Genomic DNA, 12500 nt, shown 5'->3' with positions numbered 1-12500 from the left:
AAGAGGAGGAGGAGAAAGAGGAGGAGGAGGAGGAGGAGAAGAGTGAGGAGAAGCTGTCACCGGCATCGCTGCTCGTTCCGTCGCCCTCCTGTCGCTCGATTTTATGATTCCATCGCTACACACGCAGAAACACACACACTCACACACACACACACACACGAACACACGACGCATTGTAGATATATAGGTAGGACCGCGTGTGCAAGGACACATGCGGTCTCTCTTGACGTCCTTGTTCCTCCTCTTTTTATCGTCTTATCTATTCGTCCTTTATACCTTTATCTCGGTTACCTTGCATACAAACGCCTCTCGTTATCGAGAGTCGATTATCGAAGAGAGATAACGAATCCTAAGAACGAATATCTCTTTCCTTCTTTCCTTCTTTCTTTCTTATTTAATTCTTCTTTTATATAATTGGTTTTTCTTTTTTCTTTTTTTTTTTTTTTTTTTTTTTTTTTTTTTTTTTTTTTAACTCTTTCCCGAAGAAGATCGTCCAGGATTCTTTATCTAACCGAGGACACATTCTTCGGGAGCCTGTTATTTCGCAATAAATCACGTCAGGAGATGAGACCGATCCAGTCGTATATCCGTCGATAACATGAGAAAAGGAAAGAAAAGAAGAAAGAATAGAAAGAAGAATGAAAGAAATACGAGGGAAAACCCATGATTTGCTCCCTTCCGACGTAAACCCTCGTATGACCCATTAACTTTCCTATCTTCTTTTTGAAACGATATTACGCCGTCTATAATAAAATTTTTACGAATTCTTTCGATTACTAAGGGATTAGAGAAACGTTCTATGGATATTTGAAAAAAATTCAAATCTATTTTAATGCATTAATCCGATGATTCGTTAGTCTTATACGGATACATAAACAGGATATCTTCCTATGACATTTATCATTAACATCCCAAATGTTTTTCTAGCTAGAAAGATATGCAAAATGTATGCATCATTATACGTTTATACGTTTATACGCATCCACATGCATTTGTGTGTACATGCATTATTTATCTTATATATATATATATATGTGTGTGTGTGCGTGTGTGCGTGCGTGCGTGCGTGCGTGCGTGTGTGTATACGTATGTATATAATGTAAATAATTAATTGGCATAGATATATAATTATCATATATATATGTATATCTACATACATCATAGATTTCTATATTTAAATTAAATTTATCGTTCCTATTACACGTTTATTTCTATTATTTAATATGAATTATTTTTGCATATTCAATGGTAGACATATACCTATTAATTAATAATCGTCTTTTATGAAATGATTAATGTTAATTATCCTAGAATATATAAATCCAATAATGTTTATGTATATATTACGAAAATATCGAAACGGAAACGCGTCTGCTATCACCGCGATTAAGATTGCGTAACTATCCCACGTAAGAGAAACTCTCGAGTTGACTGCTACGAGATTATATTATTATAACGGAAGACGTTAGACTCTGATACGTTCGTCTACTAGATAGAATATAGAGAAAGAGAGAGAGAGAGAGAGAGAGAGAGAGAGAATGAAATGGGGAGAGAGAGAGAAACATGTCGTCGGTACAATGCATCGCTCGTCCTCCGTCCGTACGTAATTCTGCGAAACGCCCCTGCTCGCTCTCTTCCCTTGGCCATTGTGCTACTATTCCGAGACACGACGATGTCAAAGCCCGTAGCATTTCTATACCGTTAATCCTTGGACGAAGACGTAAGTACTATGACGAGCCTACGAGATCGATCGTTCGCATCCTCCGACAAATATTATTCGCAATCTTATCCCTTACAAATCCTCTTTATTGATAAATATATATATATGTGTGTGTGTGTCTGTATGTATATATATACGTATATATATATATTTATCTACTTAAATAAAACTATAAATGACAATAATGAAGATCGTTATAGTTAGACAAGTATAGATAGCAATATAATGTAAAAATTTCTTAATAATGCTTTTCTTCTTTTTTTTTCTTTTTTTTTTTTTTTTTTTTTTTTTTTTTTTTTTTTTTTTTTTTTTTTTTTTTTTTAACCCCCTCCCCCCCCCCCAATCTTAGATTCCTCCTGTTTTGTAAAAATTTTTATTTTACATATACACAACGATACTCATATTTACATATAAGCTGTATAACAATTCGTAGAAGTTACTTACAATGGCGTACGATACATTACTAAGTGGAAAATTTTTCACTCGGCATTACGTGCGATGAATATTAATATGCATATATCCGGTTTAGCAAACACATTCCTACCGGCTGTACGCAATAAATTAATACAATTATTGGAACGAACTTTTGCATATCGTTAACCGTGCGTATTAAGACGACCAAGATGGTATTATCATCGAGACTTTATTAAAGGCAGACCAGGATGGTCAAAGAAAAGAGAAAAGAGACAATGAGAAATAACATTCATGGAGATGTCGTTAAGTTAGATACGAATAATCGATTATAATGTCGTTTGAATAATAATCGATAATACGATTGTTCTTTAAAACGATAACATTCACAATGTAGATATCTTATGGGATGTGTAAATTTAGAATTGTGTAAAAATAAATTCACCTCGGTATATCTACGGATAAATTTTTTTCTCTTTTTTCTCTTCCCTTTTTGTTTTTCTCTTTTTTTCTTCCCGACCCCCCCCCTCCTCCTTTTTTTCCTCTTTTTTTCTAAAACACGTCACGTAGGTATTCACTTAGGTAAATACTTTTATATGTATATATATATATATATATATATATATATATATATACACACCTATATAACTATATCGAAACTCGTGGACGAGTTTTCATCGCACGATTATTATAATTTCTTCCCGAGGAACGAAACAGCTGATCCCATCTCGATAATAACGAGGCCAGGAGTAGTTCGATGGGAAATGCGCGAGGGCCGAGCCCCAATCTCGGATGCGCAACAGCCATCCGCCGCGTGTCGTGATTTGACAGCCTCGCGAAATGCAACACCGATCCGATTAAGAGTCTCGAATTACCGAATCCCTCTTTCCCAACCGCATGGCCACTCCTTTTTCACCAGATTCGAAACGATCGAATGCGAGCTGGCGAACGAGAAATGGAAGATAGATAGAAGAAGAAGAAGAAGAAGAAGAAGAAGAGAACGAGACAGAGAGAAAGAGAGAGAGAGAGAGAGAGAGAGAGAGAGAGAGAGAGAGAGAGAGAGAGGAATAGAGAGATCGTTAGTTTGGGTTAGTTTAATTTCAGGCGAGATAGATTAGAACGACGTATGGGATAAAGATAGAAATAAATATATATATAAAAAAAAAAAAAAAAAAAAAAAAGAGAGAGAGAGAGAAAAGAAAAGAAAGAAAGAAAAGAAAAAAATAACAAAACAAAAAAAGAAAAGAAGAAGGAGAAAGAAAAATCAGAAATATATAAAGCAAACGAGATACGAAATTAGAAATAAAATAGATAGTTATTTAGGTATAATAAAATATCTATCTACTTGAAATAAGCGAGAGGAAGAAGAGAGTGGTTCTTAGTCCTCTGTTTATACTTCTTAGGAGTGTTTAGAAGAAGCACTAACTTGAAGAGTTCACGTTAACAAACCGAGTTTCTGTCTCTTAGTAAAAATAGAGAGAGAGAGAGAGAGAGAGAGAGAGAAAGAGAGGGGAAAGAATAGAGAATTTCCTTGCTATTCGAGTCGTGAGAAGAAACTCTCGGTTAGTAAACATCGAATTAAACTGGTCGGCAATAGCATAGATGTCTCTTATAATTTCTAAGTGCATTCATAGGGAAAAATAGATGATGGCTCCTAAGATTCGTGTGTCTTTCATCATATTCTTCCTATATATAGTTAAATCGTTAAATGATTACGACGAAATATTTCCGCGAATCGGTTATCTATTCGTTTCACAAATAATTCTCTCTCTCTCTTTCTCTCTCTTTTACTTTGATAATCGAAATTTATCGCTAAGTAACGAATCTCCGTGTCATAAAATGTATTACGTAGAAGATAATGACAATGTTTGAGAGATATCTATAGTCTTAATTGACTCTCTTCTTATGTCTTTAAATAAAAGTGTATCCAATGTACCAAACATTCTCTCTCTCTCTCTCTCTCTCTCTCTGTCAATATATGTATATATATATTGACAATTATGCCCATATGTATATATATAAAATTTCATAAAATTGGAGAAGAAAGAAACAAAGGAAAAAAAAAAAGAGAAATTACTCATTCGTACCTTTTAAAAACACGAAGCGAGAATTACTCGAATAGCCGAAGGCGAATAATTGAAGGCGCGGACGAAAAGACAGAGAGCGAAATTCCAACACCGGGGCCCCTTTTCTAAGGGCCTTAAAGCTCGCGTTAGAAGACGTGTGTTTGTGGTGCGTGCATGCTCGTCGAAGGAAAAGAGAGGATGGAATCTCGGCCGCGCGCTTCGCGATGTCCTCGGCTGACTTTGGTATAAGAAAAGGATACGGTGGAGGATCCTCTTCGAACGAAATTCCAGTGTGACTAAACCCTCGTAAGATGACTGGCAGGGCCAGACCTTTTCGTAGGGCTCCGACATAAGGCCCCGACGTACTTTAGGGACAAGCGCGAAGGATCTCTCTGCATACGGCTCCAAATCAAAAGAAGCTCTCTTTCTCTCTCTCTCTCTCTCTCTCTGTCTTACTCTTTCTCGCTCTCTCTCCCTTTCATTTTTTTCTTTCTCTATCTTTTATCTTTCTCGATGGAGAGAAGGAAAAAAAAAAGGGGAGCGAAAGATAATTTATACGTTACTATTCGTCATTATATTCTATCCTATATTTAAATATCTCGTCGTTAGTCACGTCAGAAAACACATGATATATATATATATATATATATATATAGAGAGAGAGAGAGAGAGAGAGAGAGAGAAAATAGATATCCTTGAGGTGAATTTTCAGAAAAAAAATAAAGACACAAAAAACAAAAAGAAAAGAAGAAACAAAAAAAGAAAAAAAAAATATATATATATAAAAAGAAAGGAAAAAAGAGTAAAAAGGATGAAACGATAATACTAACGTGAGGCACAGGAGGACCGGACGTTCATTAGTATCAACGTATTAGCACCCGCGGACGGCGCATTTTAATTTACGACACCGAACGGCGATCCCTCGGCCGTCATTGTTTGTGTGTATACCGCGAGATCTGAATCTCGATGCGTGGCCAAGAAGAGTCAGTGAAAGAGAGAAAGAGAGAGAGAGAGAGAGAGAAATAAAGATAGAAAAAGAGAGAAAGAGATAAAAAAAAAAAGAGAGAAAAAGAGAGAGAGGATCCACTCGGTATGCAAAGGTTCGTCTCTCATTACGTCCTTAAAGTCCCTTTAGAAATGGTTAAAAACGATGCTGCCGAGATCGAAAGACATGTGTGAGAAAAATAAATGAATATTATTTATCGTACTTTTTCTCAGAATTATTTAACTTTCAATACGTTTACTAGAAAACTTTTTAAAAATAATATATATATATTAAATATATCTATATTAAATAGTAAGATTAAAAATGATCAAATTCATTGTACGAAAAATAATCAAAATAATATGATTTCTCATATTTGTCATTCTTTGCCCTTTTATTCATAGGTACCACACACACACACACACACACACACACACACACACCCATACACAGACATATATATATACAACGTTCTCACTTGAAATTCTTTAATCAAAAGAAAAAGGATAAAGAAAAAAAAAGCAATGGATCACAAGGACGTGCTCGTAAGGGCGCTCGCACCGGACGAAGATCTATGTTCTTTTAACGAGTCCGATGATAATGCCGCACGTTCCGTCATCGCCTTCGCGCGTACACACGATCCATTAAGGAAAGGATAATAAACGCATATCCACGACGTTAATGCGAACTCGAGAATATTACGGTACGCGCTCTTTCTCTCTATCTCTCTCTTTCTCTCTCTTTATCTATCTATCTATCTATCTATCTATCTCTCTCTCTTTCTCTCTCAGAACTCGTTCGTATGTAATCGCGTTCGTTTCGAGACGCGAATCGAATCGGAATATCGATTCGATAGGCTAGTCTCTCGCGCATTACGATTATACCTTCCTTTCGAATCCGATATCTATCCATCTACTCTAAAATCAAGACAGGAATTTCACCTACGGATGACTTAACGAAGTCTTGCCCGAGGAAAAAGAAAAAGAGAGAAAAGGAATTAAAAAAAAAAGGAAAGAAAGAAAGAAAGAAAGAATGAAAGAAAATGAAGATAAAGAAAGGAAAAGGAAGGAAGAAAAATTCTTCGACTTTCAAAAAGGCAAAGTTCGAAATTCACAATGGAAATAGTATATACATATCTATAGGTATATATGTACATAATATTACAGGGTACCGAGAAAGTCCTGCTCTTACCAAGCATTCTCTCTCTCTCTCTCTCTCTCTCTCTCTCTCTCTCTCTCTCTCTCTCTCTCTCTCTCTCTCTCTCTCTCTCTCTCTCTTTATCCAACTGTCGTCACTTGCAAATGCATAGAATTTTCAGGCGTAACGAAGAATAGCGAACGTTCTCTTGAGTTTCGAGGAACATTTCCATCGCCATGAAACCGACAAACTTTTCTCAGTGGACGTAAAGAGGTCGTGCGACCTATCTCTTTTCATTGAATATCCCTTTAATTTGCGATATTAGTTTAGCATTTCTCTTTCTCTCTCTCTCTCTCTCTCTCAAATATTCGTCCACGATTATTGATGGATTTTAAAGGCTAGCAATTCGTAGATCGATTACTATAACATTTTTTAAAATCTCTTTCAAAGCAAATGAGTAGATTCCATCGTAGAACTGATCTTGAGTTTGGATCTTGATCTGAAGGAACCTTTTGACCCATTCTCATAAGAGAAAGAGAGAGAGAGAGAGAGAGAGAGATAGATAGAGAGAAAGATAGAGAACGAGAGAGGGAGAATGAAATGCACTGGACCAAAGTATCTATATTGGAGAACTACCATACACTCTCATTCTCTCTCTCTCTCTCTCTCTCTCTCTCTCTCTCTCTCTCTCTCTCTCTCTCTCTCTCTTTTACGAGACTCCAAAAGACGCGGACTCATTCTGACCAAGCAACCCCATCCTTATCGAGAATAAGTCCGTTTCACCGCTAGACAATCCGGCGCGGCATTTACAGATCCATCGATCCAACAAAGACGTTTCTCTCTACGTAAGATCCGATCTATCGTTCTCCACTACGAACATCGTTCTATGATTTTATGTATTCTACATAGATATATATATATATATATATATGTATATGTATATATATACACACACACACATGCACATGTACTTATGTGTGAGCAAGTGAGATAGACTGGAAAACGTTTCAATCTATCCTCGTTATGACGTTATTGATTATCCGATCGATTCTCAAGCACCGATCGAAAAACGATGCTTTTGGTTGATCGCAATATTTCATCTAGTAGTTCCAGCTCGTCCTATTAAATCATGTATCGACTATATCTACGTGTATCCGGTTACATACGTAGGTAAGATTATTTTCAAAGGGGCAAGAGTAGGGGAAGGAGGAGGAGGAGGAGGAGGAGGGGCCGCCGGGTGTTGGGAGTGGGTTTAGGAATTTTTTCCACAAGAAATTCATTTCATTCTTAAGGATGGAAATTAAAAACATAGTCTCGGCAAAAGCTCACAGTGGCAAACGACGCATAGAATCGGGTTGATGGTTCGCAATAAGGGGTCCGCTATCGTACGCTGGACTTAAGATGTTATTTAAGTTATTTACGAGATGTCCGGAGACAGGTGACACGCGCCTTATACCTGCCGCGGGTAAACGACCGCCCAGCCGTGATATATAAACGGGCGGTGGTTCTTGTAGGAAAGAAAAAAAAAAAAAGAAAAGAAAGAAAAGAGAGAATGAGAGACAGAGAGAAATAGAGAGAGAGAGAGAGAGAAAGAGAGAGAGAAAATTGAAGGAGAAAAAACGATAGGCACCACGTAGATAATTATGCGAGGGTGAATTGTGGTAACGCGTGTGCCGAGCTTACACATCGTGTAACTAAAAGAAATATTTCTCTGAAGAAGCCTAAGAAAGGTATACTATCAAACGTACATAGGTAAATCTACGTTATTCTCAGTCAATGTGTGAGTTTCATTCACTCCTTACTAGTACGCAGACATTAGCGATAAATGCAAATGCGCAGATAGGTACGTACTTACTTACTTACTTACTTACTTACTCACTTACATACTTAGTTACTTAGATAGATACCTAAGGTACGCGATGTAAAATAGATATGTACCTATATAGTTACCCACCTACCTACCCATCTATCTAAATGTAGAAAAGAAAAAAAACTGAATAGTCGCGAAGGTTAGTCCTTCTCAAAGGGGTTGAAGAAGTAGTAGTAGTAGTAGTAATAGTAGTAGTAGTAGTAGTAGTAGTAGTAGTAGTAGTAGTAGTAGTAGTAGTAGTAGTAGTAGTAGTAGTAGTAGTAGTAGTAGTAGTAGTAGTAATAGTAATAGTAATAGTAGTAGTAGAAGAAACAAGGAGGAGAAATAGAAAAAAAAAGAAGAAAAAATAAAAGAAAAAAAGACACGCACAGAAAAAAAAAGAGAATCCAAAAAAGGGTGTAAAGAAGGGTCCGACGATTTCCTTTGGACGTCCTCCAATGTCCGTCAAGGAATCAATCGTCCGAGGCGCACGAGCTCTCTCCACGAAAGGCGAAAGCCTTGTCGTGAAAGAGGAGTCGCGCGGTTACGCGCGACGGGACATTATCGCATTAAATATCGACAGGCGGCTTTCAACGAGGAGAAGAAAGAAAGGAGATGAGAGTAGAAGCGGCAAAATCGACAAGAAAAATGCTCGATTCCTTCTACTCCTTTAGCCCACTTGCACATCCCACCCCATCCCACTCGCTCGTACATCCCTTATGAACGTATGAACTAATGAACGAACGAATCGGCGGTACTCTTTAATTAACCTTTCGATTCCATTTTCGTCGAATGAAATCTAAACTCCGTATGATATATACTCCGCATTAGTTGTCCATTTGTTGTAATAATTTTCATATCGATATAATTATATCCCACACAAATATATATATATATATATATATATATATATCCCTATTGATAATCTTAGATATTATTATATCCTATTTTAACATGAAACGAATATCTAATATTTCACACGCCCATCCTATTATATAATATCACGATCTTTGCTTGAATAAAAGTTTGAGATAATTGGATAAAAAAAAGAAATGAAAAAAGAAAAGAAAAGAAAAGAAGAAGAAGAAGAAGAAGAAGAAGAAGAAGACGATACATACTCACACCGACTTAGGGGGATAAGATAGCTACTAACATATAGTATTCAGATAGTATACCTATATATATACCTATATATATATATATATATATATATATATATATATATATATATATATATATATATATGTATATATGTATGTATCACAGGCAACGAATTATGAAAAAAATAATTATTCATATCTACTATATTCATTTGAATATATTATTGTTACTACTTTCTACTTATTAAATATCTAAGTATATATACTGGGGACTCCCTTCCCTATCTTCCCCTGTTCAATCCCCACTCTTTTTCCCCCGTAGTCCACACACCCGCTGCGTTTATAATAGGCTCTACCTTCCTAAGTCCCTCTAATTCCTCGACTCCTTCTTCTTTTCCTTCTCTTTCTCTTTCTCTTTCTCCTTTCACCTGACCGTACCCGTTTCTATCCGTCTCTCCGTTCCCTCCTCCCCCCCCCCGCACCTCCCCTCCCCTCTCCGTCCCTCCTACCAACCCCCTCGCCACTAACCCTCCTCCTGTCCTTCTCTTAGGCCGCTAAAGGCGACGTGCCTTTCAGCGTAGTTCCCATAGATTATTATTAGAATGCGCGTTTCTACCCTGGTCGCAGGCAGGTAGATGGACAGTGCTCCGCCCCGAAAGAGAGAAAGAACATCGTATATAGCCTTAGAGACTACTCGTGCTTCTTTCTGTGACCTATCTCTCTCCTACCGCCTTCTCCATCTCTTTCTCTTTTTCTCCATCTCTCTCTTTTATCTCTATCTTTCTCTCTCTCTCTCTCTCTCTCTCTCTCTCTTTCATACCTTATCTTTCCTCATAGTTTACTATACCTGAAGAGCGAAGAATTTTTTTCATCCAATGAGAAATTCGAAGAAGATAATCTGAAATCAAAAAACGATCGAGGTTATGGCAGGATTTTAATCAGAATTAAATTCATTTGTCGATATGCCAGCTTATCGTTTATCGAGACGATGCTTACATATTGTTTACCCTCCCTCCCCTTTTTTTTCTTCCTTTCTGCTGCTGCCGGTCTACCCCCCCTCCCCCATCCAACCACCCATCGTACAAATAGTTTTAATCGTTAAATAATTATATGGGCATTGTTTCTTACGATCAATAAAACTCGTGTACAAGGTTCGAAAGGTTAAAACGATGAATTATAAAACTTCGATCTTACTTACTTATTTAATTCTTAAGTTACTTGCTTATTCAATTATCGATTATCGAAAATAACGTGACAAGAGGAATATAACTTAATTCGCGATATTGTCTTATTGGAAAATTTATATAATATTTAATGTTCATTAAATATGTATATATATATATATTACTCATTAAAAGCGCCGATGAAAATTAATAAGTAGAAAGGTGTATTATGATCCTTTTCCTCGATGGAACATCGAATAGTTAATGTGTTCTGACGTCAGGTGACAGCACTGTACGGCTTCTTCATCCTTTCCTCTTCTTTCATTCTCGTACCTTCTTTAATCCTTCGTATCATCGTCTTAAGCGAATCTTAAAATGTAGATCGAATTGACACTATTAACTAAAATCTTTCAAGAATTTGAAACGCTTTTATTTGTTCTCTTTTTGTTGTCCCTTTTTTTACGGGTAATTCGTACGTTAAGGAAAAAATAAGAAAAAAAAAAAAAGACTAATGGAACGGCACGACAAAAACATCCGTCCACTAATTACAACGGCCATCTTGCACTATCTTCTTTTTTTTTTTTATTTCGAATATATCGATATTCGATTGGTCATAATCGATTGTTGAGGATTTTATTCGTCCAATCAGATTAATTCCTTTTTAAATTGCTTTAAGCGGAAAAGATAAATGCGCAATAAAAAATATCCATTTGTTTCGTAATAATTCGTAAATATGTAAAATAATTCGTAAAATGTACGAAAGAAAATCATTTTATTAATATATCATCAGATTCATACACACATGTATATATATATATATATGTCTCTACCCGCGCAAATTCCCTTTCCCCTCCTAGTCGTATGTACGAATGAAATATCACGCTACAGTCATCTAGCGGCCGAATAGAGAAATAAAAGTGCATTGTCGGCATTTACGGAATCTTACCGTTCGAAAACTTTTCATCGATCGATCTTCGCGCGATTGGATCGTCAGCTTTGAAACGCTTTCTAATCGTTTTAATCGTTCTATAAGAAAAAAGAAAAAAAGAAAAAAAAATCGATCTCGAAACGACCGACAAACATTATTTGCAAATTTATTTGTCCGGCGAGGAGATCATTCGCACGCGAGTTTCGTTGCGCGGACACTTTTCAGTAACTAAACGGCGAGCCTCGTAAAATATTCATAACTTTTAGAAATCCCGTCAATATGCAAATGGAAAATGCTAATCGGCTTGTTGCTCGCGCCTACGAACTCGTTCCGTTGTCACTCGTCCGCCAAGTTTTTTATCTTTTTTCTGTCTTCTTTCTTGCTTTTTTTCCTTTTTTTTTCATCTCCATGAATTTCTTTGTCTCTCTCTCTCTCTCTCTCTCTCTCTCTCTCTCTCTCTTTTCTGTCATCTCAGACATCACCAACAATCATTTAACCGGCCATCAAGCAGAAAAGAGAGAGAGAGAGATCGACCGTTTCGTCTTCCGTTCAAGGATTTTTAATTAGACGCGTTACGCAATCAGTTAAAGTCATCATCTTTTCTCAAGAACTTTTTTCATATTTTATTTATTAATCAATTCCTATCGTCAGATATATCGTCGTCAATAATACGAATTTAAAACGTGTTAAATACGTAAGTCTACTAATCGATTATAGCAACGAATGTTAATCTCCCGTTAGTAGTATCCATAATGAGCATTAGCTGTCTCGAATTCGCATATTGATCACATCTTATTCGCGCGTTTCGGAAATTTAGAATGCGCGAGTAATGAGAAAATAAAAGAGAAATAATGAGAGAAAGAAAGAGAAAGAAAGAGAGAGAGAGAAAAATAAAAGGAAAGAAAGAGATGCCGACAACGAATACGCATGGTCGGCAAGTACAAAGGACGAGTACCGGCCAAATTAACTCTCGATTGAAAGTAAAGTGTTCCTCGTATCGCGATTTATAGCGAAGACTCTTCTCCTCTCTTCGGTCGACTCATGAAACACGCTTTTATTGTTTCTCTCTCTTTCTCTCTCTCTCTCTTTCTGTACCTTCTCTTAACCAAGTTCTTCGAAGATCTTGGATAGTGATCGAAAT

Source organism: Vespa velutina, chromosome 16, assembly GCF_912470025.1.
Source record: "Vespa velutina chromosome 16, iVesVel2.1, whole genome shotgun sequence".
NCBI classification, from domain to species: Eukaryota; Metazoa; Arthropoda; class Insecta; order Hymenoptera; family Vespidae; genus Vespa; species Vespa velutina.
The sequence above is the reverse complement of the archived record's forward strand: the minus strand, read 5'-3'. Positions refer to the sequence as shown.